At 39.5% G+C, this 27,137-nt stretch overlaps 2 pseudogenes; both read right to left on the reverse strand.

Annotated features, from left to right (window-relative positions):
- Nucleotides 1–23,063, reverse strand: part of LOC110543599 (trimethyllysine dioxygenase, mitochondrial-like) — a 36,958-nt pseudogene extending 13,895 nt beyond the window's left edge.
- Nucleotides 9,293–13,293, reverse strand: LOC110544295 (nucleolin-like; annotated as a pseudogene).
- Nucleotides 23,064–27,137: the final 4,074 nt, after the last annotated feature.

Raw genomic sequence — 27,137 nt, forward strand, 5'->3', positions numbered from 1 at the left:
AGAACAATACTGGAGGGATTACCATTCCACATCTCTCTTTCTCTCTTTCTCTTTCATCTCTCTCTGTCTCATTCTCTGTCACACACACCACACATAATACACACACACACACACACACAAACACACACACAAGTCATATAGATCAATGAAACAAAAAAGAAGACTCCAACATGAGTCCATGTAACTACAGCCATCTGATATTTGACAAAAAGGCAAATATCACACTCTTCAGAAAAGACAGCATCTTCAACAAAATGGTGCTGGGAAAACTAGATTTCCATTGTTGAATAATGACATTAGACACATATCTATCACTCTGCACATAGTCCAACTCCAAGTGGATCAAAGACCTCAATATGAAACCTGAAACTCTGAAACTGCTAGAAGAAAACATAAATAGTACCCTACAAAATGTAGGAAAGGAATTTTTAGATAGGACTCCGTTTGCTCAACAATTGACAAGTGGTACCTCATAAAACTAAAAATATTCTGAACAACTAAGGAAATAATTAATCAAATACAGGGGAATCCCACAGAATGAGGGAGAATTTTTACCAGCTATACATCTGACAGAGGATTAATATCCAGAATATGGAAAGAACTGAATAAGTCAAGAATACAAAGAACCCAAGTAAAAAAAATGGGATTTGGGGGCAGAGCCAAGATGGCGACTAGCACACACAGTTTCTGAGCTGCGGAAGAGCTAAACTTCTGAGTTGGTGAGTGGAAGGACCTCTAACCCAGGAAAACAACGGTGAGGCTTTCTAAACAACAGGGAACATTGCAGGAGGTGAAACTTTGGTCTCGGGTCACCCGGGGACTTGTGTGGGGAGGGTGAGAAATGATCCTTTGATCTCCCAGCACTTCCTTCCCCCAGACCTCCCTCCACCTCAGCACAGTGGACTCATCTTTCTCAGCGCAGACCTAATTGCCTGGGGTCTGTAGCCGCTGAGGCAGAGCTCCAAGCCTTTTAGCGGCTACTTGCAGCAGTACCTGTCTCGGAGTCCTAGATTTGCATGGCGGCTGCACCATCCTCCTAGGGCCCGAGTCTGCTAGACACCGTACTAGCTCCGCAGGATTGCCATCACTGACTGTACGGCCCGCCCAATCCCACAGTGACAGAGAATACACTATATACTCACCAAAACTAGGCAGAAACGCCATACAAGCTAGGCACACCAGGTGCTGGGCCTCCCAAGCTTGGAGAGCACAGTGAAGAGACCCCAGGACTTCCCCAGAAAGCATCTGGACTAGCAACCCAGTCTCCGGTTCAGTGGGACTTTCTAACCTGGCAACAGAGTATCACTGAGCTGGCGGGGCACATCAGCCCTCCAGTTTAAGACTAACCAGGGCCAAACCAGAGAACAGAGAGCCGGCTTACCCCGATCCCTACTGACATGACCACCTTGAAATCTCCAGCTGCAACAAGACCTCATAACCTGGCAGTGACAGCAGCACGGGGCTGGCAGAGCATATCAAAGAAGCAGGACCAAACCAGAGAGCAGAGAACACGGATACCCCAATCTCTGTCAAGTGACCTACCTGTAAGTGAGTACACCCTTGAGAATCTGGAGATCCCCAGATCCTGGGTCCTTCTAAAACAGAAGCCAGGCATCTAACCCCCTCCCACCCATATACCCACTTTGGGAAACAGAGGGGCACTTGGGACATTGAAGTTCCTGCTCTTTGGGTCTAATTGAGGAGTTAAGGCAGTTAATGCCAGAAATTGTGCTGCGATCATCACAAGCGCCTGCAACATATACAGTGCAGAGCCCCTCCCACACACTCCAGGGTTCAATATTAGCCATCACTCTGTCCCTCAAGACACACATCCACGCACACTTACACACACACACACACACACACACACACACACACACGCATGCGCGCCTACGTACTTTTCTCCCACAGGTACAGGGACCTCTCTCAGCTTCCTGAAGAACTCTCCAGATGCCAGAGAGAGACAGTAACAGTCTGATCTGCAGAATCCAAAAACAAACAGGGAAGGCTTCAGATAAGCCAATGGCCAGGGGTAACCGAAAGAACATTTCCAATATAAATCAGGACATCATGACTTCACCAGCAAACCCCAAAATTGATGGATACTCCAATTCATCAGAAGCATAGGAAAATGACTTTAAAGCCATGCTTAACCAATTATTTCAGGCTCATAAGGAGGAAATGAACAAATCTTTCAAAGAGTTGGCCAGTAAAGAAAGAAGAAATAGACAAAAAATCCTTAAAGAAACACAGGCAAACATAGCCAAACAAATAGAGGCACAAGTAGAGATAAAATTAGTGGCATATAAAAAGGAAATGAACAAAGAAATAGAGACCATCGTAGAGAGACAGGAATCCAAACTCAAACACATGAAAGAAATGGTACAAGACATGAAAACAGAATTAGAATCAATAAAGAAAACACAAACTGAGAAAACCCTTGAGCTGGAGAACTTGCAGAAAAGATAAGGAACCACAAAAGTAAGCATCACCAACAGAATACAAGAGATGGAAGAGAGAATCTCTGGAGCTGAAGACACACTTGCAGAAATTGATAATTCTCTCAAAGAAAAAGTAAAATCAGAAAAGTTCTAATCACAAAATATCCAAGAAATCAAGGATGCTATGAAAAGACAAAATCTAAGAATAATAGGAATTGATGAAAAAGAAGACTCCAGGCTCCAAAGTCCAGAAAATATTTTCAAGAAAATCATAGAAGAAAATTTTCCCAACTTAAAGAAAGAGATGTCCATAAATATACAAGAGGCCTACAAACACCAAAAAGACTAGACCAGAAAAGAAACACATCACGCCACATCATAGTCAAAACACTAAATCTACAGAACAAAGAAAAAATATTAAAAGCAGCAAGGAAAAAAGGCCAAGTAACATATGAAGGTAGACCTATCAGAATCACACCAGACTTCTCATCAGAAACTATGAAAGCCAGAAGGGACTGGGCAAGTATCATGGAGACTCTAAGAGATCACAAATGTCAACCCAGACTTCTACACCCTGCAAAGCTTTTGATCAACATATATGGAGAAAACAAAATATTCCATGAGAAAACTAAATTTACGCAATATCTACACAGCAAACCAACCCTAAGGAAGATTCTAAAAGGAAAACTCTAATCCAACGAAAACAACTTCACCCAAGAAAACAGGGCATACAGATAATATCCCAACAAAAATTAAATGAAAACAAGCAATGAAACAGGGTAAGATCACCGACTCCATTACAAAAGGAACTAATATGCATTAGTCACTATTATCTATCAATATCAATGGACTCAACTCACCAATAAAAAGACACAAGCTAACAGAATGGTTGCGAAAATGAGATCCAACATTCTGTTGCATTGAAGAAACACACCTATGCAACAAAGATAAACACTACCTCAGAGTAAAAGGCTGGAAAAATGTTTTTCAAGCAAATGTTTCCAGAAAACTAGCTGGAGTAACCATCCTAATATCTAATAAAATAGACTTTCATACAAAGTTAATAAAAAAAGATAAGGAGGGCCACTATTTTCTTATCAAAGAAAAAAATCCACCAAGAGGACATCACAATCTTGAATATCTATGCCCCAAATACAAGAGCACCTACATTCATAAATGAAACATTATTAAAGCTTAAAACATGCATTTATCCTAATCCCTTAATAGTGGGATACTTCAACACCCCACTCTCATCAAGGGACAGATCAACTAGACAGACACCAAATAGGGATATAAAAGCACTCACTTGATTTAGGAAATAGAATCCCTAAATCAAATGGGCCTAATAGACATCTACAGATCTGACCACCATGGACTAAAGCTGGATATCAACAACAACAGAAACAACAAAAAGCCGACACGCACATGGAAACTGAACAACTTACTACTCAATGACAGCTGGGTTAAGGAAGAAAGAAAGAAAGAAATTGCAGACTTCCTAGAATTCAATGAAAATGAAGAAGGCAAAATATACCCCAATTTATGAGACACATTGAAAGCAGTGCTCAGAGGAAAATTTATAGCACTAAGTGCCTACAAGAAGAAATTCGTAACATCACATACAAACAACTGTCTGGCCTAACTGAAAAACCTAGAAAAAAAAAGGAGCAGATACACCCAAGAGGAGCAGACAGCTGGAAATAATCAAACTCAGGGCTGAAATCAATCAATTAGAAACAAATAAAACTATTCAAAAAAAAATCAATGAAACAAAAAGCTGGTTCTTTGAGAAAATCAACAAGATAGACAAACCCTTAGCCAAACTAACTAAAAGGCAGAGAGAAACTATCCAAATCAGAAAAATCAGAAATGAAAATGGGGACATAACTACAGACACTGAGGAAATCCAACCAATTATTAGGTCATACTACAAAAGCCTATATGCCACAAAATTTGAAAATCTAAATGAAATGGATTATTTTCTTGAAAGATTCCATCTACCAAAATTAAGTCAAGATCAGGTAGAAAGACTGAATAGCCCTATATCTCCCAAGGAAATTGAAGCAGTCACTAACAGTCTCCCCTCGAAAAAAAGCCCTGGGCCAGATGGCTTCAGCGCAGAATTCTACAAGACCTACGAAGAAGTGTTAACACCATTTCTCCTCAAACTATTCCACAAAATAGAAACAGAAGGAACACTACCAAACTCATTCTATGGAGCCACAGTCACGTTGATACCTAAACCACAGAAAGATCCAACAAAAAAAAGTGAACTTCAAACCTATCTCTCTTATGAACATTAACACAAAAATACTCAATAAAATACTTGCAAACCGAATCCAAGAACACATCAAAGATATCATCCACCAAGACCAAGTAGGATTCATCCTAGGCATGCAAGGGTGGTTCAACAAACGGAAATCCATCAATGTAATCTACCACATAAACAAACTGAAGGAGAAAAACCACATGGTCATCTGCTTAGATGCTGAAAAAGCATTTGACAAAGTCCAACACCCATTCATGTTTAAAGTCTTGGAGAGATCAGGGATACAAGTCACATACCTAAACATAGTAAAGGCAATATACAGCAAGCCTATAGCCAACATCAAACTCAATGGAGAGAAACTTAAAGCAATCCCACTGAAATCAGGGACAAGACAAGGCTGCCCATTCTCTCCATACCTCTTCAAAATAGTACTTGAAGTCCTAGCCAGAGCAATAAGACAACTAAAGGAGATCAAGGGGATACAAATCGGAAAGGAAGAGGTCAAAGTGTCACTATTTGCAGATGATATGATAGTATACATGAACGACCCCAAAAATTCAACCAGAGAACTCCTCCAGGTGATAAACACCTTCAGCAAAGTGGCAGGATACAAAATCAACTCATAAAAATCAGAAGCCCTCCTGTATACCAAAGACAAAAAGGCTGAGAAAGAAATTAGGGAAACAACACCCTTCACAATAGCCACTAATCACATAAAGAACCTTGGTGTGACTGTAACCAAGCAAGTGAAAGACCTGTTTGAGAAAAACTTCAAGTCTCTGAAGAAAGAAATTGAAGAAGATCTCAGAAGATGGAAAGATCTCCTGTGCTCATGGATTGATAGGATTAACATTGTGAAAATATCCATCCTGCCAAAAGCAAACTACAGATTCAATGAAATTCCCATCAAAATACCAACTCAATTCTTTACAGACCTTGAAAAAAAGATTCCCAGCTTCATATGGAGAAACAAAAAACCCAGAATCTCCAAAACGATCCTGTACAACAACAGATCACCTGGAGGTATCTCCATCCCCGGTCTCAAGCTGTACTACAGGGCAACAGTAATAAAAACTGCATTGTATTGGCATAGAAACAGAAAGGAGGATCAATGGAACCACATAGAAGACCCAGAAATAAACCCTCACACCTATGAATACTCGATATTTGACAAAGAAGCCAAATCCATTCAATGGAAAAAAGACAGCATCTTCAACAAATGGTGCTGGACCAACTGGATGTCTACATGCAGAACAATGAAAATAGATCCATATTTATCACCCTGCACAAAACTAAAGTCGAAGTGGATCAAGGACCTCAACATAAAACCAGATACTCTAAATCAGTTGGAAAAGAAAGTGGGGAACAGCCTAGAACTCATTGGCACAGGAGACAACTTCCTGAACAGAACACCAACATCATAGGCTCTATGAGCAACAATGAATAAATGGGACCTCATGAAACTGAAAAGCTTCTGTAAAGCAAAAGACACCATCATCAAAACAAAATGACTGCCTACAGATTGGGAAAGAATCTTCACTAACCCTTTATCTGACAGAGGGCTAATATCCGGTATATATAAAGTACTAAAGAAGCTGAAAAGCAACAAACCAAGTAATCCAATTAAAAAATGGGGATCAGAGCTAAACAGAGAATTCTCGAAAGAGGAACATCGAATGGCAGAGAAGCACTTAAAGAAATGCTCAACCTCATTAGCCATTAGGGAAATGCAAGTCAAAACGACCCTGAGATTTCACCTTACACCCATCAGAATGGCCAAGATGAAAAACTCAAGTGACAACACATGCTGGAGAGGTTGTGGTGAAAGGGGAACCCTCCTCCACTGCTGGTGGGAATGTAAACTGGTACAACCACTTTGGAAGTCAATCTGGCGCTTTCTCAGACAATTAGGAGTAGTGCTACTTCAAGATCCAGCTATTCCACCCCTAGGTATATACCCAAAATTTGCTCAAGTACACAACAAGGACATTTGTTCAACGATGTTTGTAGCAGCTTTATTTGTAATAGCCAGAACTTGGAAGCAACCCAGATGTCCATCAACGGAGGAATGGATACAGAAATTGTGGTATTTTTACACAGTGGAATACTACTCAGCAATCAAAAAGGAGGAAATCATGAAATTTGCAGGCAAATGGTAGGATCTAGAAAAGATCATTCTGAGTGAAGTATCCCAGAAGGAGAAAGACAAACATGGTATATACTTGCTTATATAGACCTACAAGATATGATAATCACAATGAAATCTACACACCTAAAGAAGCTAATCAAGAAAGTGGACAAGGGCAAAGATGATCAATCCTCATTTAGAAAGACAAATGGGATGTATATTGAACGTATGACAGGAGTCTACCGCAAAAGGCATCTGAAAGACTCTAACTACCAGTGTTTCAAAGCAGACACTAAGACTCATATTCAAACCCTCGGCAGAGTGCACGGAATCATATGAAAGAAGGGGAGTCAGTATGATATGGAAAGGATAGGAGCTCTATAAAAACCAAATATATCCGGGCACAAGGTCTTTTCTGAAACTGACACTCAACCAAGGACCATCTATGGATATAACCTAGAACTTCTGCTCGGATGTGGCCCGTGGTAACTCAGTAACCAAGTAGTTTTCCAAAGTAAGGGGAACAAGAAGTATTTCTAACAGGATCTCAAGGGCAGGCTCTTTGACCCCCCCCCAGGGGAGGAGCAGTCCAGTTAGGCCACAGAGGAGGACTTTGCAGCCAGCCCTGAAGATACCTGATAAAACAGGGTCAAATGAAAGGGGAGGAGGTCCTCCCCTATCAGTGGACGTGGAAAGGGGCAGGGAAGAGACCAGGGAGTGAGTGAGTGTGGGGCTGGGGAGGGAATGAGGGAGCAGGATACAGCTGGGACACAGCGTTAACAAAATGTAACTAAAAAGAAAAATAAAATTAAAAAAAATGAGCCATTGATCTAAACAGAGAAATTTTTTTCAGGGTTATATTCATATATGTATTCATACACATACACAAACAGATATATATGCAATAGTAATAATCAATGAAGAATCAATCAATTTGAGAATGGAAGAGAAGACAGGAGTTGGAGGAAGGACACCTTGGAGTGCCTGGAGGGAGGAAAGAGGAGTGGGAAAATGATTCAATCTCTTTTAATTAAACTGTATTAAAAGTAAATTATAAAAAGCTTTGAAAAACAATAAATCTTTTTGTTAAGAAGTACAAAAGCCCACTCCAATTAGCTTGAAGTTATAAGAACTAAGTAAAAAGAGAGATCGAGAGCACAAAAACTCAATCTTTCCTAGTAGTGTAGGGGAAAGCTGCTGGGCTCTGAGCATGGCATACTTCCGTGTTTTCTTTCTGACTCTTCCTCTGGGCCTCTGCTTCATGAAGGAGTCATGTCTTTTTAATATTCTTTCTGTTTTCTAGCCTTCTCCCTCCCCCCAATTTATTGAAAATATATTTTTGTAGGAAAAAAAAATTTGTACATAGGGTAAAACAATATAAATTCAATCATACAGATGGGTTTAGCTCTATTACCCATCTTGAAAAAGTTACCTATTCAATGACAGAGCCACCCAAGCACATCCCAGAACAGTACACAGCCAAGGTGGTCTACTTAGAATCCATACAAAAACAATATCCCAAGAGAGAGATAACCTATTTGTTTTGATTGGGTTCATATAACTCAATAGCACACCACTTGAAGTATTATCTTTATCCAGATTCCAAGCAGACCAAAAAGCCTTTAATCTATCCTGTAATGTCCTTAGGAGGCTCTGCCAATGAACAGCAACAGAGTAAAAACCCCACAGTCCTTTCTTTAAAATGAAGAGGGAAAGAATGGAATGGAGGGAACTGTTAAAATTTCGTCTCCTTACTAATCAAGAGGGAGGACTCTTGCTAAAATGCTCAATTCCTATCTAGAACAGCAAAGAGGATAGACATCAGAAGAAGAAAAGAGGGAACAAGTCAGGAGCCTGACACAGAGGACCTCTGAAAGATTCTGCCCTGCAGACTATCAATGCAGATGCTGAGACTTATGGGCACCTTTGGGCAGAGTGCAGGGAATCTTAGGAAAGAAGTAAGAAACAGTAAGATCTGGAGAGGACAGGAACTCCACAAGGAGAGCAACAGAACAAAAAAATCTGAGCACAGGGGTCTTTCCTGACACTGATACTCCAAACAAGGACTATGCATGGAGATAACCTAAGACCCCTGAACAGATGTAGCCCATAGCAGTTCAGTATCCAAGTGGGTTCCATTGTAATAGGAACAGGGACTGTTTCTGACATGAACTGATTGGCCTGCTTTTTAATTACCTTCCCTTGAGGGGGAAGCAGCATTACCAGGCCACAGAAGAAGACAATGCAGCCACTCCTGTTGAGACCTAATTGATGAAGATCAGAAGGAAAAGAAGACCTTCCTTATCAGTGGACTTGGGGAGGGGCATGCATGCAGAGGGTGGAGGAAGGAAAGGATTGGGATGGGAGGAGGGAGGGAACTACAGGGGGGGATGCAAAGTGAATAAAGTATAATTAATAAAGAATTTTTAAAATCTTAAAAAAATTCATTTTCTTTCCTTGTGGCTTGAAGTCTCTCCTTCCTCCTGCTCTGCCCCCTGGAAGCCTCTTCAGCCTTCAAAACCTCATTGGCCTCTGCTGCCAAATCTGCCTATTCCATCTATCCCACCACCTTTTCCTTGGAAACCTCTTCTGTCTTCACCTTGGCCATGGCAGCCACCTTCATCCTTAGGTTTAGCCCAGTGGAAGGTAACCTTTTTTCATCAGTTTCTCCATCTTCCATGGCCTCCTTGGCAGCTTTGGCATCTTCCTCACTATTAAAGTCTACAAAACCAAACCCTTTAGAAGGACCAGTTTCCTTATCAATGACTATTCTTGCATGAAGACAGCCCTCAAATGATTCTTTCAAGGTCTCTTCAGTGGCATCCTCTGACAGACCTCTGACTAACACAGACTTGGATGGCTAACTTGCATTAGGTGATTCCCTCTGTTCTTGTGACTCCAGCCCGATTGTTCTGCCCTCAATTTCCATTTTATTACAGGAATCTAAAACTTCTTTAGCATCTTTAAATGAAGCAAATTCTACATATGCATATCCTTTACATTTGTCATTTGAGTTCTGAGGCACTTTGATAAAAGTTGCTTTCTCAAATACTTCCTGAAGAGTTTCTTCTGTTGCACTATAGGAAATATTACTTAAAACCAAAGTTTTTGATTCACCAGCAACACCCCAAGTGCTTTTTTCTTTCCACTTCTCTCTTGTCTTTGTCCTTTCTCTCCAGTGTAGTAGAGTGAAACAGATCGCTCATCAATTTCTGCCCCCTGCTTTTCTTCAAGGATTTTCTCTGCATCAGCTTCAGACTTAAATGCAATATAAGCAATCCCTTTACTCTTCCCATCCTGGCTGACCAATCTGATCTCTGTGGCATCTTCAAATTAAACTTCTTTTAATTCATCCTCAGTAATGTTGAAAGAGAGTGTTTTGGCTAAAAGTATTCTTGTAGCTCGAACTTTCTTACTATCTTTTCCTTTTGTTTTTTCTAATTTAATTTAATTGCTGAACACTTTTAAACCAGTGCGCTCTAAGACTTTTCATAGGTCTTCAGCAGACTCAAAGTCCACATAACCAAATTTCCTATTTGTACCAGTTCTGACATCCACAACAGCAAGATCATTTTTAGCAAAAAGTTCACTGATTGAAATTTTTAATTCTGCAATAGACTTGCTTGGATTAAGGTTTCCAATGAACACATTGAAAATTGTAGTTGATTCTGAGCCTTCTACTTTCTGTGTCCTGGCTTCAGAAGCTTTTTTCTATTTGGTCATTGCTTCTTCCGGTTTCCTGGTGCTGTTTTAACAGATTCTTCTTTTTCTTCCTCTTTCTCTTCTTCCTCCTCCTCCTCTACTTCCTCCTCATCATCATCCTCATCTTCATCCTCTTCTTTGTCATCCTCCTCCTCCTCAGCCATACTCTTGGCTTTCACAGGAACTTTTTTTTTTTTGGCAGCTTTCTTTCCGTTGGCTGTTGTGATCTCCATAACGTCTTCTGAGTCATCTCCTCTTCGGCATCATCATCTTCCTCGTCTTCATCTTCTGATGCAGGGGCAGCAGCTGCTGCTGCTTTCGGTGTTTTTGCATCTTTTATGACTGGTGACTCAAAATTCATCCTCCTCCTTCTCATCATCTTCATCCTCTTTCTAATCATCTTCATCCTCATCACTGGATTTTTTTTTTTTTTTGGCATTCTTACCATTTTTTAGCCCCCTTGGCTGCTGTGACAGCCCTTTTCACCAGATTTTGCTACTGATGCTTTTGTTTGTGTGGCTCTCTTCTTACCAAATGTTGCAACTACTTTGGCTGATGTAACTGCCTTCTTAGCTGGTGTGCCTGTTGCCTTTTTGCCTGGGGTAACATTTGCTTTCTTAACTGGTGTTGGAACTGCAACATTTTTTGTTTGTGAAATGACCACCTTCTTTGCTGGAGTTCCAGAGGCCTTCTTGCTTTTTTCTTTCCTGAGGGATGACAATCTCTTCTTCACTGCTGTCATCTTCTTCATCTTCTCACATTTCTTCATCTTCACTATTTTCTTCTACCTCCTTTGGGGGAGGAGCCATTTTCTTGGACTCACCATGGGATTTGCCAGCCTTTGCGAGTTTCACCACGATGGCGGTTACAACAGTGGCTTGTGTGGAGAGCAAGCAGCTCAGAAGAGCTTAGGGGAACCCATGTGAAGTCAAGGGCCGCAGCAGACACTGAAGACTCTGGTACACGTACAGGTGCCCGCCAGCTACAGCTAAAGTCCCAAAAAATATTTTTAAACATAATTTATCCTGATTATGATTACCTTTCCAACTACACCTCCCAGTTTCTCCACACCACCCCTCCCATCCAGATCTACCTTCCCTTTCTCTCATTAATAAAAAGACAAGCTTCTAAGGGATAATAAAAATAAATAAAATGATAAATCAAAGACTAACACATCAGAGTAAGACAAAACAAACAAGTAAAAGAGCCCAAGAAAAGTCACAAGAAATGGATATAGACAAAGAGACCCATTTGTTTATACACTCAGAAATCCTATAAAAACACTAAAATGGAATCCATAATATAGACTCAAAGGATCTTTAGGGTAAAAAGAGAGAAGAAAAAAATATATATATTTATTAAATACAAATAAAAGATTTTTTTTTAAAAAAAAGGAAATGCCTTGACATGATTTTGAGCTCATTTTCTATTGGCCATCTAATGCTGGGCATGTAGCCTATGCTTGCGTAGTTTGTTTTCCCAGTGAGACTCCCTTGGAGAAAATGTTGCAAGTGGTTATCAGTTGGAAACTGCTTTGAGGTTGGGAATGGGGGACATGTGTCCACTTCTCCTTTCAGCCATTGGACCTCTTCCAGTGCAGATACATGCAGCCTGTGACTTCATTTGTGTGTCAGTGTTGTTGATTTAGAAGGTGTTATTGCCTTGGTGTCCTTCATCTCCTCTGGATGTTACACTATTTCTGTCTCCTCTTCTACAAGGAAGCCATGGTGCAGACCCATGCACAATCTGTGCTGTTTCAGTCTCTTTGAGTTCATATGTGTTTTGATCATGTTGATTTAGAGGAACTTATTTCTTTTTGGTTTCCTCCATCCCCTCTGGCTCTTAAATTCTTTCTGCTTTCTCTTCAACAGGGCTCCTTGAACCATGACATTTGATGGAGAGATCTCATTTTAAGCTGAGTATTCCAAGATTTCTCACTCTGCATAATGTCTGACAGGGGGTCTCTGTATTTGTTCTCATTTGCTGAAAGACTAAGCTTTTCTGATGATGGCTGAACAAGGCACTGATCTACAAGTGTAGCAGAATGTCATTAGGAGTCATTTTATTGCTACATTCTTTCAGTAGAACAGTAGTGTTTGGTTTTACCACAAGTCCCTGACATTTGCCACAAGATAGATGTCTCTTCAGGACATCATGCTTAATGAAGTAAGTCAAATACAAAACAAAAAATATGGTATGATTTCACATATATGTGGAAATTTTTTTTTAAAAAATTCAACTATAGAGATAGAGGATAAAGCAGTAGTTACTGGGAAAAAAGACAACTGAGAGGAAGTATAAAATATAGATCATAAGATACAAAGCAGCAGAGTAGTAGGATGATCAAGACTATAAATCTATTGTACAATATGAGGGGTATAGTTAATAATAGTGTACTGTAGTTGGATTTTTTCAATATGAGATTATTATAGCTGTGCTTGAACACAACAGGAAGAACTGTTTGAGAAATGTTAATTTTCTTAACAAACATTTTATTGTCTACATGCATCTCATAATATTACATTACATACATTAAATATATACAAAAATATTTTAAAAAGAAACATTTATTAAAGAAAAATACTGAACTTTAAGTAATAAAAGTAGGAACACGTGGTCTGTTTTAGACACTCCTTATTCCTACTCTAGCTCTATTATCAGTATTTCTATAAGTGTAGACAAACCAAAAACACCAGCAGCTATACTGTTAAAGTGGACTAACTTGACTTGGAGAAGAACTCACAGAAGCCCATGCCCTAGATTTTGGGAAGGCAAGCAACAGACTAAAAGAATACCTAGAAATCTAAAAAGATGATCCAGAGAAGGAGATAGTTAAAGGTTCTTGAAAAGCTCCAACATATATTTTGTGTTTAGAAACATTGCACAGTGGTGCTAGGTTGTGTGTACACTAAGGAGAGATGGATATTTGCAAGGGTTTTCTTCTTGTCCCAGGAAGAAAATGAAGCCTCATGCAGGTATAAAGAAGACAGGAGAAAATGAAAAAGTAAAAAAAGTTGAAGACATTTTCCTTTTTAAAATTATTATCGTTTATTACAATTTATTCAATTTGTATCCTGGTTGTGGTCCCCTCTCTCTTCTCTTCCCAATCCCACCCTCACTCCCTTTTCTCCACCTGTACCCCTCCCCTAGTGCATTGATAGGGGGGTTCCTCCTCCCCTTCTATTTGACCCTAGCCTATCAGGTCTCATCAAGACTGGTTGCATTGTCTTCCACTATGGCCTGGCAAGCCTGCACCCACCAGGGAGAGGTGATCAGAGAGCCTGTCACTAAGTTCATGACAGAGAAAGCCCCTGTCCCCCTTATTAGGCAACCCATTTGGAGACTGAGTCTATGGGCTTCTTCTGAGCTGCGATTTTACATCCTCTCAATCCGTTGTCCTTGGTCAGGGTATCAGTCTCTGCAGGACACAAGGGCTCAGGTTTTTGTTCTGTTTTGTTTGTTTGTTTTTCGGCTCTGTTAGTCTCCTTTTGGAGCTCCTGTCCTGCCAGGTCTTTCTATCTCCCCCTTCTTTCATAATATTCCCTGCATTCTCCCCAAAGTTTGGCTATGAGTCTCAGCCTCTGCTTCGGTACCTCGATCAGTAGAGTCTTTCAGAGGCATTCTGTGGTAGGGTCCTGTACTGTCCCCTTTCTTCTACTGCTTCCAGTGTCTATCGCATTTGTCCTTCTGAATGAGGATTTTGCAACTTCCCTATGGTATTCCTTGTTGCTTTGGTTCTTTAGGAGTATAGATTTTAGTATGTTTATCCTATATTATATGGCTAATATCCACTTATGAGTGAATATATACCATGTGTGTCTTTCTGCTTCTGGGTTACCTCACTTAAGATGATCTTTTCTGGTTCCCACCATTTGCCTGCAAATTGCATGATTTCTTTGTTTTTTAATAGCTGAACAGTATTCCATTGTGTAAATGTGCTACAGTTTCTATATTCATTCCTCCACTGAGGGACAACTAGGTTGTTTCTAGCTTCTGCCTATTAGAAATAGAACTGCTATGAAAATGTTCGAGATATTGTCTTTGCAGTATATTTGAGCATATTTTGGTTATATTCCTAGGAGTGGTATACCTGGATACTGAGGTAGCACTATTTGTAATTGTCTGAGAAAGCACCAGATTGATTTCCAAAGTGGTTGTACAAGTTTACATCCCCACCAGCAATGGAGGAAGGCTCTCCTATCTCTACATCCTCTCCAGCATGTGTTGTTATTGAGTTTTTGATCTTAGCCATTCTGATGAGTGTAAGGTGAAATATCAGGGTTGTTTTGATTTGCAATTATTTCAATCTTCTTGTATCTGTTGATGCTTGCTTTGTGATCAACTATACGGTCAATTTTGGAGAAGCATCCATGGGGTGCTGAGAAAAAGTTATACTCATTTGAGTTTGGGTGAAAGGTTCTGAAGACATTTCTTAGGTCCACTTAATTTAGGACCTCTGTAAGTGTCATTATTTCCATATTTAGATTCTGTCTTGATGATCTGTCCCTTGGTGAAAGTGCAGTGTTGAAGTCTCCCATTATTGAGGTGTTGGAATGGATGTGTGATTTGAGCTGTAATAATGTTTCCATTATGAATGCAGGTACTCTTGTATTTGGAGCATACATGTGCAGGCTTGTGATGTCCTACTGATGGGTTTTTCTTTTGATGAGAATGAAGTGTCCCTCCTCATCTTTTTTGATTAATTTTGGTTGAGAGTCCATTTTGTCAGATATTAAGATAGCTACTTCAGCTTGTTTTCTGTGCCGTTTGCTTGAAAAAACTTTTTCCAGCCCTTTACCTTGATGTAGTGTCTGTCTTTGTTGCAGAGGTGTTTCTTGGATGCACCAGAATGTTGGATCTTGTTTCCAACACAATTCTGTTAGTCTGTGTTTTTTTTTTTTTTTTTGGATAGTTGAGTTCATTGATGTTGATAGGTAATAGTGACCAATGAATGTTAGTTTCTTTTATTGTGGAGTTGGTGGTGATAGTGTCTTTGTGTGCTTATTTTATTTTGAATTTTTGTTGTGAGGTTATCTATGTCCTGTGTTTTCTTGGCTGTAGTTGATTTCGTTAGATTGGAGTTTTCTTCTAGTATCTTCTATAGGGCTGTGTTGCTGTGTGGATATTGTTAAACTTTACTTTTGTCATGGAATATTTTGTTTTCTCCATCTATGTTCACTGAAAATTTTGCTGGATATAGTAGTCTGGCTTGGCATCTGTAATCTCTAAGCTTCTGCATGATATCTGTCCAGGCCCTTCTGGCTTTCATAGTCTCTGTTGAGAAGTCTGCTGTGATTCTGATAGGTCTGCCTTTATGTTTTACTTGGCCTTTTCCCCTTGTTGCTTTTAATATTTTTCTTTGTTCTGTAGATTTAGTGTTTTGACTATGATGTGACATGAAGAGTTTCTTTTCTGGTCTAGTCTATTTGGTGTTTTGCAGGCCTCTTTAATGTTTATGGACATCTCTTTCTTTAAGTTAGAAAAAATTTCTTCTATGACTTTCTTGAAATATTTTCTGGACCTTGGAGCCAGGAATCTTCTTTTTCATCTATTCCTATTCTTCTTAAATTTCTTTTTTTAATTAAATACACTTTATTCATTTTGTATCCCCCCATAAGCCCCTCCCTCCTCCCCTTCCGATCCCACCCTCCCTCCCCTTTCTGCATGCATGCCACTCCCCAAGCCCACTGATAGGACAGGTTCTCCTCTCCTTCATTCTGATCTTAGTCTATCAGTTCTCATCAAAAGTGGCTGCATTGTCCTCTTCTGTGGCCTGGTAAGGCTGCTCCCCCCTCAGGGGGAGATGATCAAAGAGCGGGCCAATCAGATTATGTCAGAGGCAGTCCCTCTTCCCATTACTAGGTAACCCACTTGGACACTGAACTGCCATGGGCTACATCTGTGCAGGGGTTTTGGGTTATCTCCATGAATAGTCCTTGGTTGGAGTATGGGTCTCTGGGAAGTTCCCTGTGTTCAAATTTTCTTGTTCTGTTGCTCTCCTTGTGGAGTTCCTGTCCTCTCCAGCTCTTGCTATTTCCCATTTCTTACATAAAATTCCATTCACTCTGCCCAACAGTTGGCCATCAGACTCAGCATCTGCTTTTGATAGTCTGCAGGGCAGAGGCTTTCAGAGGCCCTCTCTGGCAGGTTCCTAGTTTGTTTCCTGTTTTCTTCTTCTGGCTTTCAGTGGCCCTCTGTAGCAGATTCCTAGGTTGTTTCCGGTTTTCTTCTTCTTCTGATGTCCATCCTCTTTGCCTTTCAGGATGGGGACTGAGCGTGTTAGTTAGGGTCCTCTCACTTGCTTAGTTTCTTTAGATACACAGATTTTAGTGGGTTTGTCCTATGTTGTATGTCTATATGAGTGAGTATATACCGTGTGTGTGTGTCTTTTTGCTTCTGGAACAACTCACTCAGGATGATCCTTTCCAGATCCCACCTATACCTGCAAATTTCATGATTTCCTTATTTTTCATTGCTGAGTAATACTCCATTGTATAGATGTACCAGAATTTCTGCATCCATTCTTCAGTTGAGGGGCATCTGGGTTGTTTCCAGCTTCTGGCTATTACAATTTTATTTTTTTCTTCTTAGTTACATTTTATTAACTCTGTATCCCAGCTGTATCCCACTCCCTCATTCCCTCCCAATCCCACCCTCCCTCCCTCATCCCCATCCTGCCCCTTTCCAAGTCCACTGATGGGGGGGGGGACCTCCTCCCCATTCATCTGACCCTGTTTTATTAGGTATCTTCAGGACTGGCTGCAAAGTCCTCCTCTGTGGCCTAACAGGACTGCTCCTCCCTTGAGGGATGGGGAGGTCAAAGAGCCAGCCATTGAGTTCCTGTTAGAAATAGTCCTTGTTCCCCTCACTATGGGAAACGAATTGGTCACTGAGCTACCACAGGCTACATCTGAGCAGAGGTTCTAGGTTATATCCATAGATGGTCCTTGGTTGAGTGTCAGTCTCAGAAAAGACCCTGGATCTCAGAAAAGATCCAATCCTTTCCACATCACACTAACTCCCCTTCTTTCATATGATTTCCTGTACTCTGCTAAAGGTTTGGTTATGACGCTCAGTATCTGCTTTGAAACACTGCTAGTTAGAGTCTTTCAGATGCGCTCAGTAGACTCCTGTCATACGTTCAATGCACATCCTATCTGTCTTTCTAAATGAGGATTGATCATCCCACCCGGTGCCTGCTTTCTTGATTATCTTTTTTAGGTGTATAGATTTCATTATGTGTATCATATCTTATAGGTCTATATAAGCGAGTATATACCGTGTTTGTCTTTCTCCTTCTGGGATATTTCACTCAGAATGATCTTTTCTAGATGCCACCATTTGCCTGCAAATTTCATGATTTCCTCCTTTTTGATTGCTGAGTAGTATTCTATTGTGTAAAAATACCACAATTTCTGTATCCATTCTTCCGTTGATGGACATCTGGGTGGTTTCCAGGTTCTGGCTACTACAAATAAAGCTGCTATAAACATGGTTGAGGAAATATCCCTGTTGTGTACTTGAGCAAATTTTGGGTATATACCTAGGAGTGGTATAGCTGGGTCTTGAGAAAGCACTATTCCTAATTGTCTGAGTAAGCGCCAGACAGACTTCCAAAGTGGTTGTACCAGTTTACTTTCCCATCAGCAGTGGAGGAGGGTTCCCCTTTCTCCATAACCTCTCCAGCATGTGTTGTCACTTGAGTTTTTGATCTTGGCCATTCTCATGGGTGTAAGGTGAAATCTCAGGGTCGTTTTCATTTGCATTTCTCTAATGGCTAATGAGGTTGAGCATTTCTTTAAGTGTTTCTCTGCCATTCGATATTTCTCTGTCAAGAATTCTCTGTTTAGCTCTGTTCCCCACTTTTTTTTTTTTTTTTAATTTGGATTACTTGGTTTGCTGCTTTTTAGCTCTTTAGTTCTTTTTATATGCTGGTAATTAGCTCTCTGTCAGATAAAGGGTTGGTAAAGATTCTTTCCCAATCTGCAGGCAGTCGTTTTGTTTTGATGACAGTGTCTTTTGCTTTACAGAAAGAAGCTTTTCAGTTTCATGAGGTCCCATTTATTGATTGATTCTTGGTCTTAGAGCCTGTGCTGTTGGTGTTCTGTTCAGGAAGTTGTCTCCTGTGCCAATGAGTTCTAGGTTGTTCCCCACTTTTTCTTCTAACCGATTTAGAGTATCTGGTTTTATGTTGAGGTCTTTGATTCACTTGGACTTTAGTTTACTTCTATGATTTTCTTGAAAATATTTTTTGGACCTTGGAGCCTGGAGTCTTCCTTTTCATCAATTCTTATTATTCTTAGATTTCATCTTTTCATGGTGTCCTTGCTTTCTTGGATGTTTTGTGTTTGGAACTTTTCTGATTTTTCTTTTTCTTTGAGAGAAGTATCAATTTTTGCAATTGTTTCTTCAGCACCTGAGATTCTCTCTTCCATCTCTTACATTCTGTTTTTTTATGCTTACTGTTGTATTTCCTGATCTGTTCTCTAAGTTCTCCAGCTCCAGAGTATTCTCTGTATGTGTTTTCTTCATTGATTCTAAATCTGTTTTCATGTCTTGCACCATTTCCTTAATCTGTTTGAATGTGGATTCCTGTCTTTGCATGATGGCATCTATTTTTTTGTTTGTTTGTTTCCTCTTTATGGGCCCGTAATAAATGGATAAGCATGGATTTTAATTCCTTTTCCTTTGTTTCCGATGAATTAAAACAGCCATTGATTTGGGGTTTTGCTCGTGAAGCCATGATGTCCTGATTTTTATTGGATGTGTTCTTATTCAGGCCTCTAGCCTTCTAATGGTCAGTAACTTTTGTTGTTTGTTTCTGGAGCCTCTATTGCAGACTGGAGCCATCTGACTCTGGAAGCTGGAGTATTCTTCAGGAAGATGAGAGAGGTCCTTCGTTTTGTGAGTGGCTGTTGGTGTTTCAGATGCAGCTATGGGAGGAAGGTCACAGACACTTGTGTGCAAGTGCAGGAGTGTGCATGGAGATGTGACTGCTTGGAAGGGTGAAGTGTAAGGAAGGAGCACCATTGCAGGTTGTGATACAGGCACTGTTTGCTGTATGCAGGCGCAGATGCTCTGAATGGCTCAGTAACCCATAGGCCTGTCTTAGTATTATGCTCCAAGTGCTCAGATCTGTCTGGGGTGCACCATCTTAGTTCCAGGAATTGTTTGTGAGCAATGTTGAGAATGCTGTCCCAGGGCTCCTTATATTGCCCACAGTGGAGGTGTGGATGGGAAGGATCCGATGTCTTGCTGCTAGTGTAGAGGGTCCCTGATGTGGGGCTCTGTATACACTCTCTCCCAGAATCATTCACTCCCAAGTAGGTGTGTAAAGCACAAATGGCCCATGAACTCACTTGCAGGCTTATGTGGTAATCTCAGAGAGCCTGCAGTTTTCTCTTGTCAAATTTTGGATCCCTGTTTGGTCGTTAGAGTAAGGAGGGGACCTATACCTGGGGTTAGCCACTGCTCCTCCACTGGGGCAAGGGGAGCAAGCGAAGGTGCAGCTGAAAGTGTAGGGAGTCAAAGTTCACCACTCTCAAACCCCAGGAGACATCCAAAGGGTCCTGGATCCAATCTGTCCCAGCTCATGGGTTGTCCTCTCTAGCTCTGAGAGTCTCAAAACCAGTGCTTTGGCTTCAGCTGCCCAGCCACTCACCAGTTTTGGAGTTTAGGATCTTCTGCCCTTCAGAAATGGTAAGCACTGGTTGCCACCATCTTGGAGCCTCTATGGTAAACTTTTTTTTTCTTTCCAATTCTTCTATTCTTTTTTTATTTTTAATTATACTTTATTTACTTTGTATCCTCCCTCTAGTTCCCTCCCTCTAGTTCCCTCCTTCTAGTTCCCTCCCTCCTCCCCTCCCAATCCCTCCCTTCCTTCCCCTTTTCCACACACTCCCTTCCCCAAGTCCACTGGTAGGGGAGGGTTTCTTTTTCTTCCTTCTGATCCTAGTCTGTTAGATCTCATCAGGAGTGGTTGCATTGTCTTCCTCTGTGGCCTAGAAAGGCTGCTCCCCCCTCCGGGGGAGGTGATCAAAGAGCAGGCCAATCAGTTCATGTCAGAAGCAGTCCCTGTTCCCATTACTATGGAACCCACTAGGACACTGAACTACCAAGGGGTACAATCTGTGCAGGGGTTCTAGGTTATCTCTATGCATGGTACTTGGTTGGAGTATGAGTCTGAGGAAAGACCCCTGTGCTTAAATTCTTTGGTTCTGTTGCTCTCCTTGTGGACCTCCTGTCCTCTCCAGCTCTTCCCATTATTTCACACTTCTTTCATAAGATTCCCTGCATTCTGCCCAAAGTTTGGCCGTAAGTCTCAACATCTGCCTTGATAGTCGGCCTGGCAGAGCCTTTCAGAGGCCCTCGGTGGGAGGCTCCTAACCTGTTTCCTGTTTTCTTCTTCTTCTGATGTCCATCCTCTTTGCCTTTCAGAGTAGGGATTGAGCATTTTAGCCAGAGACCTCCCTCTTGATTAGTTTCTTTAGGTGTACATATTTTAGTAGGTTTGTCCTATATTGTATGTCTATATGAGTGAGTATATACCGTGTGTGTCTTTCTACTTCAGGGATAGCTCACTCAGGATGATCCTTTCCAGATCCCACCATTTACTTGCAAATTTCATGATTTCCTTGTTTTTCATTGCTGAGTAATATTCCATTGTATAGATGTACCACAATTTCTGTATCCATTCTTCAGTTGAGGGGCATCTGGTTTGTTTCCAGCTTCTGGATATTACAAATAAAGCTGTTACAAACAGGTGAGTAAATGTCCTTATTGTGTACTTGAGCCTCTTTTGGATATATGCCTAGGAGTGGTATAGGTGGATCGTGAGGAAGCGCTATTCCTTATTTGAGAAAGTGCCAGATTGATTTCCAGAGTGCTTGTACTAGTTTACATTCCTACCAGCAATGCAGGAGGGTTCCCCTTTCTCCACAACCTCTCCAGCATGTGTTGTCACCTGAGTTTTTGATCTTGGCCATTCTCATGGGTGTAAGGTGAAATCTCAGGGTTGTTTTGATTTGCATTTCCCTGATGGCTAATGATGTTGAGCATTTCTTTAAGTGTTTCTCTGCCATTTGATATTCCTCTATCAAGAATTCTCTGTTTAGCTCTGTTCCCCAGTTTTTAATTGGATTACTTGATTTGTTGCTTTTCAACTTCTTTAGTTCTTTATATATACTGGATATTAGTCCTCTGTCAGATATAGGGTTGGTGAAGATTCTTTTCCAATCTGTAGGCAGTCGTTTTGTTTTGAGGATGGTGTCCTTTGCTTTACAGAAGCTTTTCAGTTTCATGAGGTTGGTAAACATTTAAACAATATGAATATTTATAGTGTCAGATTCCTACATACATCTACTGGCAAAGGGTATAAACATTGATGCTTCAATGTTTTTTTTTTAATTTTTTAAAATAATTTATTCACCTTACAGCCCAAAGTAGCCCCCTCCCTCATCTCCTCCCAGTCCTACCCTCTCTCATCCCTTATCTCCTTCCCCTAGTCATGAGGGTTTAAGGTTTTTAAAAAGGACTTTTGAATAATAGTTGGGATGTTCTATAAGGTAGTCCAAGGATTCTCAATCTCAGAACTATGGTACATAAACTAAAACAGTTTGGATCCTTCTGATTGCTCATTTTTACTATAATACAGCAAAAGTTGCATGTGACAAAAACATGTTTTCTCATAGAGGCATATAATAACAACAATTATAGTTAACCCATTCCTATCCACTACACCTGTGATGGACACAACAACACAGTCCAAGCACAACTGCATGATTTTTAACAAACTGAGGCCTCCAGAAACATTTTTCTTGAAGTTTCTCACAATCATTCAGAATTCCCCTCACATCATTCCATTATTGGACTATGTTATAACACTACCCAGTTTGAAATTTTTTCAGGAGCCTTAGAAATCAACACAAGGGATAAAGCCCTGTCTACCCTTTACCTTGTAATACTTTCTGTGGTTGTAACATTCCTGGTCTACATGTTTTAACACTTTCCTATGGATATTGAGGTTTTCATTTTTTTTCCTAGGATGACACAGGGTAAGGTGTCTGGCTGGAACACTGCAGGGTTATCCCTAAGTTGGGTTTTAATGATGCTTTGTGTTTTGTCTTGTGATTTGTACAATAGTTTTGGAGATAAGTCTTCAGATACCATTTCTATTGTACTGAAAACATGTTCAGACTATACAAAAAGTATTCTTTGTTGTATAGCAAAATGAATATATTTAATGCTCTTGAGTTGTATATTTAAATGGTTATTGGGTATATTTTATGCCATTTATTTTAACCACAATTAAAAAATAATAAGATTTCCTCACACATCTCTTACTCAAATGATCTCCATGTTGGTGCAAAGTACAAGTCACAGACTTGGAAGCTTTATGGCACCAATGGACGGATAATGAAAATAAATTTCAAAAGCTGGACAGATGAAAAGCCTGACCTATGTCTCCTCTCTTCATCAAATTCTGTAGCCTGCTTTGTAGGTGCAACAATTTATGGTACCACATCCTAGAAGACAAGAGAGAGTAACAATATAACAGAATTTTTATGAGACCATGAGAATAATGCTACAACTATAAATATAGTTATTAGTATTGTAAAACAACAATTATTAGACAAACTAGGTAATATGAAAAACATAGTTTTAAATTAACTTGTGATATGGGAAGAGAAAGAGAAAGCTATGTGTATTAGATAAGGTTCTCTATAGTTACAGAACTTATTGAATGAATCTCACTCTCCATAAACATACACACGCACACAAACACACACAGACACACACACACACACACAGACACACACACACACCAAGTATGTGGATAAGAAGGATAAGGAGTTTGGCTGGAGCACTGGAGAGTTATCCCTAACTAAGTTGAGATTTTAATGTTGACTGGTGTTTTGTCTTGTCATTCTCGTGATTTCTACAGCCTTGAAGACAAGTCTCCAGATTTCATTAAATATATAATATTATATATTTATATTATTTTATATATTATTATAATATATAGTACTATATAATATTATATGTGTCATATAATATATTTACATATTATATATGTTATATAATGAGTCCCAAAAATGAGGAATGGATTTCATATTTTTAAAATGTTAAAAACATTTTAAATATAGATGAAGTTAATATGTGACCTGTGAAGACTAAAATATTTTCTATCTCTTAAAAAATTTCTAACTCATAGTTTAACACTCGGTTTTTATTCAAATACATCCTGCAACGTAAAATCCACTCTTAAGCCATTGTAAATTCATTCATTTTTCATTTTACCAATAAACATTAAATATTTATATCTATATAGATATATACATATAGATATTAAAATGACCTAGAAGACATACTTCTAGACATGCTTTTGAGGATTTTTCCAGAAAGGTTTAAGTGAAAAGAAAATACTAACTTTTTACTTTAAACTTGGGCTGGATACCCAGACTGAATAAAAGGGAAAGAAAGAGAAAGCTCGGTGGGCACCAGAATTCATCTTTCTCTGCTTACTTACTCCTGTCACCAAAGCTATAGCTGTTCCTGTTGCCAGGCCTTCCCTGTCATAAGCTATATCATCTTAACCCATTAGCCAAATTAAGCCTACCTTTTAAAAGTTGTTTTGTCAGATATTTTGTCACAATAATGAGAAAAACAACCAATATAGTGCATTGCTTAAAAAAGTGGAAGTTTTGCTCCTCCTTTTCCAGTTCTCTCACTTGCTTTTTTTTTTTTCATTATATAAAAAAATTAAACCTCCAAACTAAACTCAACGCACAACATATACAGGTATATACCCACAATCATTGCTGCAGTATTTTAAATTGTTGCAATATTGAATTAGATTACATGCTCCTAAAATGATGAGCAGATAAGGCAAATGTGGTATATATACTGGAATACTTTCAGCCAGAGGGATAAAATCATGTCATTTGGAGTAAAATGGTAAAACTAGATGTATATCCTCTCTTATGTGGAGGCTGACCATACTTGATCTATATATTGGACAGTATTTAATTAAAGTTTTGAAGGGTATAGATTTGGGGGAAGATGGATAAATAAGATTGCATTTCATCATTTCAAACTATGCATGTGGTTTGACAATAACACAGTGAGTCCCATTAATAAGCAATATTTATATGTTAACAAAAATAAAATTTAATGAAAATTAGAAAATTTACACTAGGTCCATTTACCGTCTAGCCCCCAAGTGCTATTATAGTGTCTTGTTATATTTAAAAGCTTTTTTCATAATAATATATTTTGATCATATTATTTCTGCTCCCCCATTCCTTTCATATCCTCTCAACTTTCCTACCACCCTTCATGTTCTCTCTCTTTTAATTACACCTATCCATATTTCATGTGATAGTGACATTTTATACAAATATTAAGCATTCATGTCTCTATAGATGTTTAACTTCTCTATTTTAATTCATTCTATTATGTATCTAAGCATTCATTTTATTTTTCTTCCTGAAGATCTTTAATATTTTCTTCAGTTCTTGGTTATAAATTCCATACATTAAGAAGCATCTAAAACATCTATTTCACACCAACTTTCAAAGCCCTTACACAAAGTTCATCATGTATAAACTTTTAGATTGGCAGTTACTTTCATATGCTAAGAAGTACTGCTGTATTATCTTCACATTCTGTTGAGAATTCAAAAGGACATTTTTAATTGCCATGCCTTGTAAAATATAGAATTTCTAATCGCTTTTAAAATTAGGCTTGTTCTTTTACAATTTCATACATGCTTGTAATGCACTTGACTTTCCTCCCCCCTATCTTTTCTAATTTCTCCTCCATCACAACCAATCCCCCTCCTACTAGTCTCTTTCTCAAATACATGATGTTTGCTCTGTGGTCTGTGGGAAACCTTGGAAAGAAAAAGGAAAGTATCTTACTTGGCAGCAAAGTTGATGTATGGTTCTGGAACTCCAACCATTTTTATTACTTTTTCCAGTAATTTTATTAAAATATACCCAGATGAAGTTTTCTTTACATTTATTCTTCTTTGTGTTATAGACCTTTTTAAAATTTATGACTTTGTATTTGTGACAAGTAGAATTCCAAAACAACTTCCAGTGACCCTTACTGTATGAAACCTTCTTGAAATGTGAGAGGGACTGTAAATATGAGATCTCACTTGCATAATGAGGTCATATATATGACATGTTGACTTTAAAAAAGAGGTATGTTGGACTTCTAGTAGATTCCAGTTTCTGGTTAATATGCATAAAGTCACAATAAGCATAGTTAGGCATGTGTCCTTGTAGGATGGAGTGCCTCTTGGGTATATGCCCAAGAATGGCATAGCTGGGCTTTAAGGTAGATCAATTCCTAATTTTCTGAGGAACTACCATATTAATTTCCATTGTGGCTGTACAAGTTTGTACTGCCAACAGCAATGGAGGAGTGTTCTCTTTGCTTTATATCCTCACCAGCATCTACTGTCACTTGTGTCTTTGATCTTTTGCTATTCTGACAGGTGTAAGTCAGATTCAGATAACACAGACTCAGTCAGAGCCATTTTGATTCATATTTCTGCAATGGCTAAGGATGTTGAACATTTGTTTAAGTGTTTTTCAATCATTTGAGATTCCTCTACTGAGAATTCTCTGTTTAGATGTATACCCCTTTTTAAAGTTTTATTATTTGCTTTTTTGTTATCTATTTTCTTGAATTCTTTATATATTTTGGATATCAGACCTCTATTGGATGTGGATCTATTGGATATTGGATCTATGACAATAATCCTAATGAGGACTCCTAGTAATGGAGGATACAGAGTTTGAACTTGCCTACTTGCTTTTTTTTTTTTTTTTTTGTAGCTACACAAGGCTTCCGGTGCTGGGACTGGCTTGTACTCAGTTGAGTTGTTGACTGAGGGGTTCCTGTGGAGATACCTAAACAACACAAGCTGATGCTAGAACAGAGGGTTCCTCTTTAAAAACTTACAGTGGGACCATATTGCCAGTGATAACATCCACATAGCACAGTGAATGTGCAGCAGTCAAGTTGGTGCCTACATTCTAGTCTTTTTGGTATGGGAAGGTACTTTGCAGTCTACAGAAAGAGAAACCTGGACACCAATCCATCCACAAAACCATACTCAACCTACAATCTCTCTTGCCTGAAAGATGTACTGGAGCAATGGTGACACAGAATTTGTGGGAGTGGCCAACCGATGTCTGGCTCAACTTGAGGCCCATGTCAGGAGATGGAACCCATGCCTTCCACTCCTTGGATGGCCATGAAATTGAGACTGAATAGCCCAGAAGAACCAAACTGTAGAACAAAATACAACTGTGCCCCAACCAAACAAATAAAGTGATTCCTAATGATATTCTGATATACTCATATAACGGTACCTTATCAGAGAGGTTTCACCCAGCAGCAGATGGGAATGGGTGTAAAGACCCATGGCCAGATATTATGTGGACAGAGTCTAAATTCGAGTTTTCCATAGGGTTCTTCCCCTCAGAGCTTAGGAAGCCCTGTGGAAGAGAAGGAGGGAAGATTGTAGGAGTTAGAAGGGAAGGAGGACACCAGGAGAACATGGTCAACTGAATCAACTAAG

Source organism: Meriones unguiculatus, chromosome X (genome assembly GCF_030254825.1).
Source record: "Meriones unguiculatus strain TT.TT164.6M chromosome X, Bangor_MerUng_6.1, whole genome shotgun sequence".
NCBI classification, from domain to species: Eukaryota; Metazoa; Chordata; class Mammalia; order Rodentia; family Muridae; genus Meriones; species Meriones unguiculatus.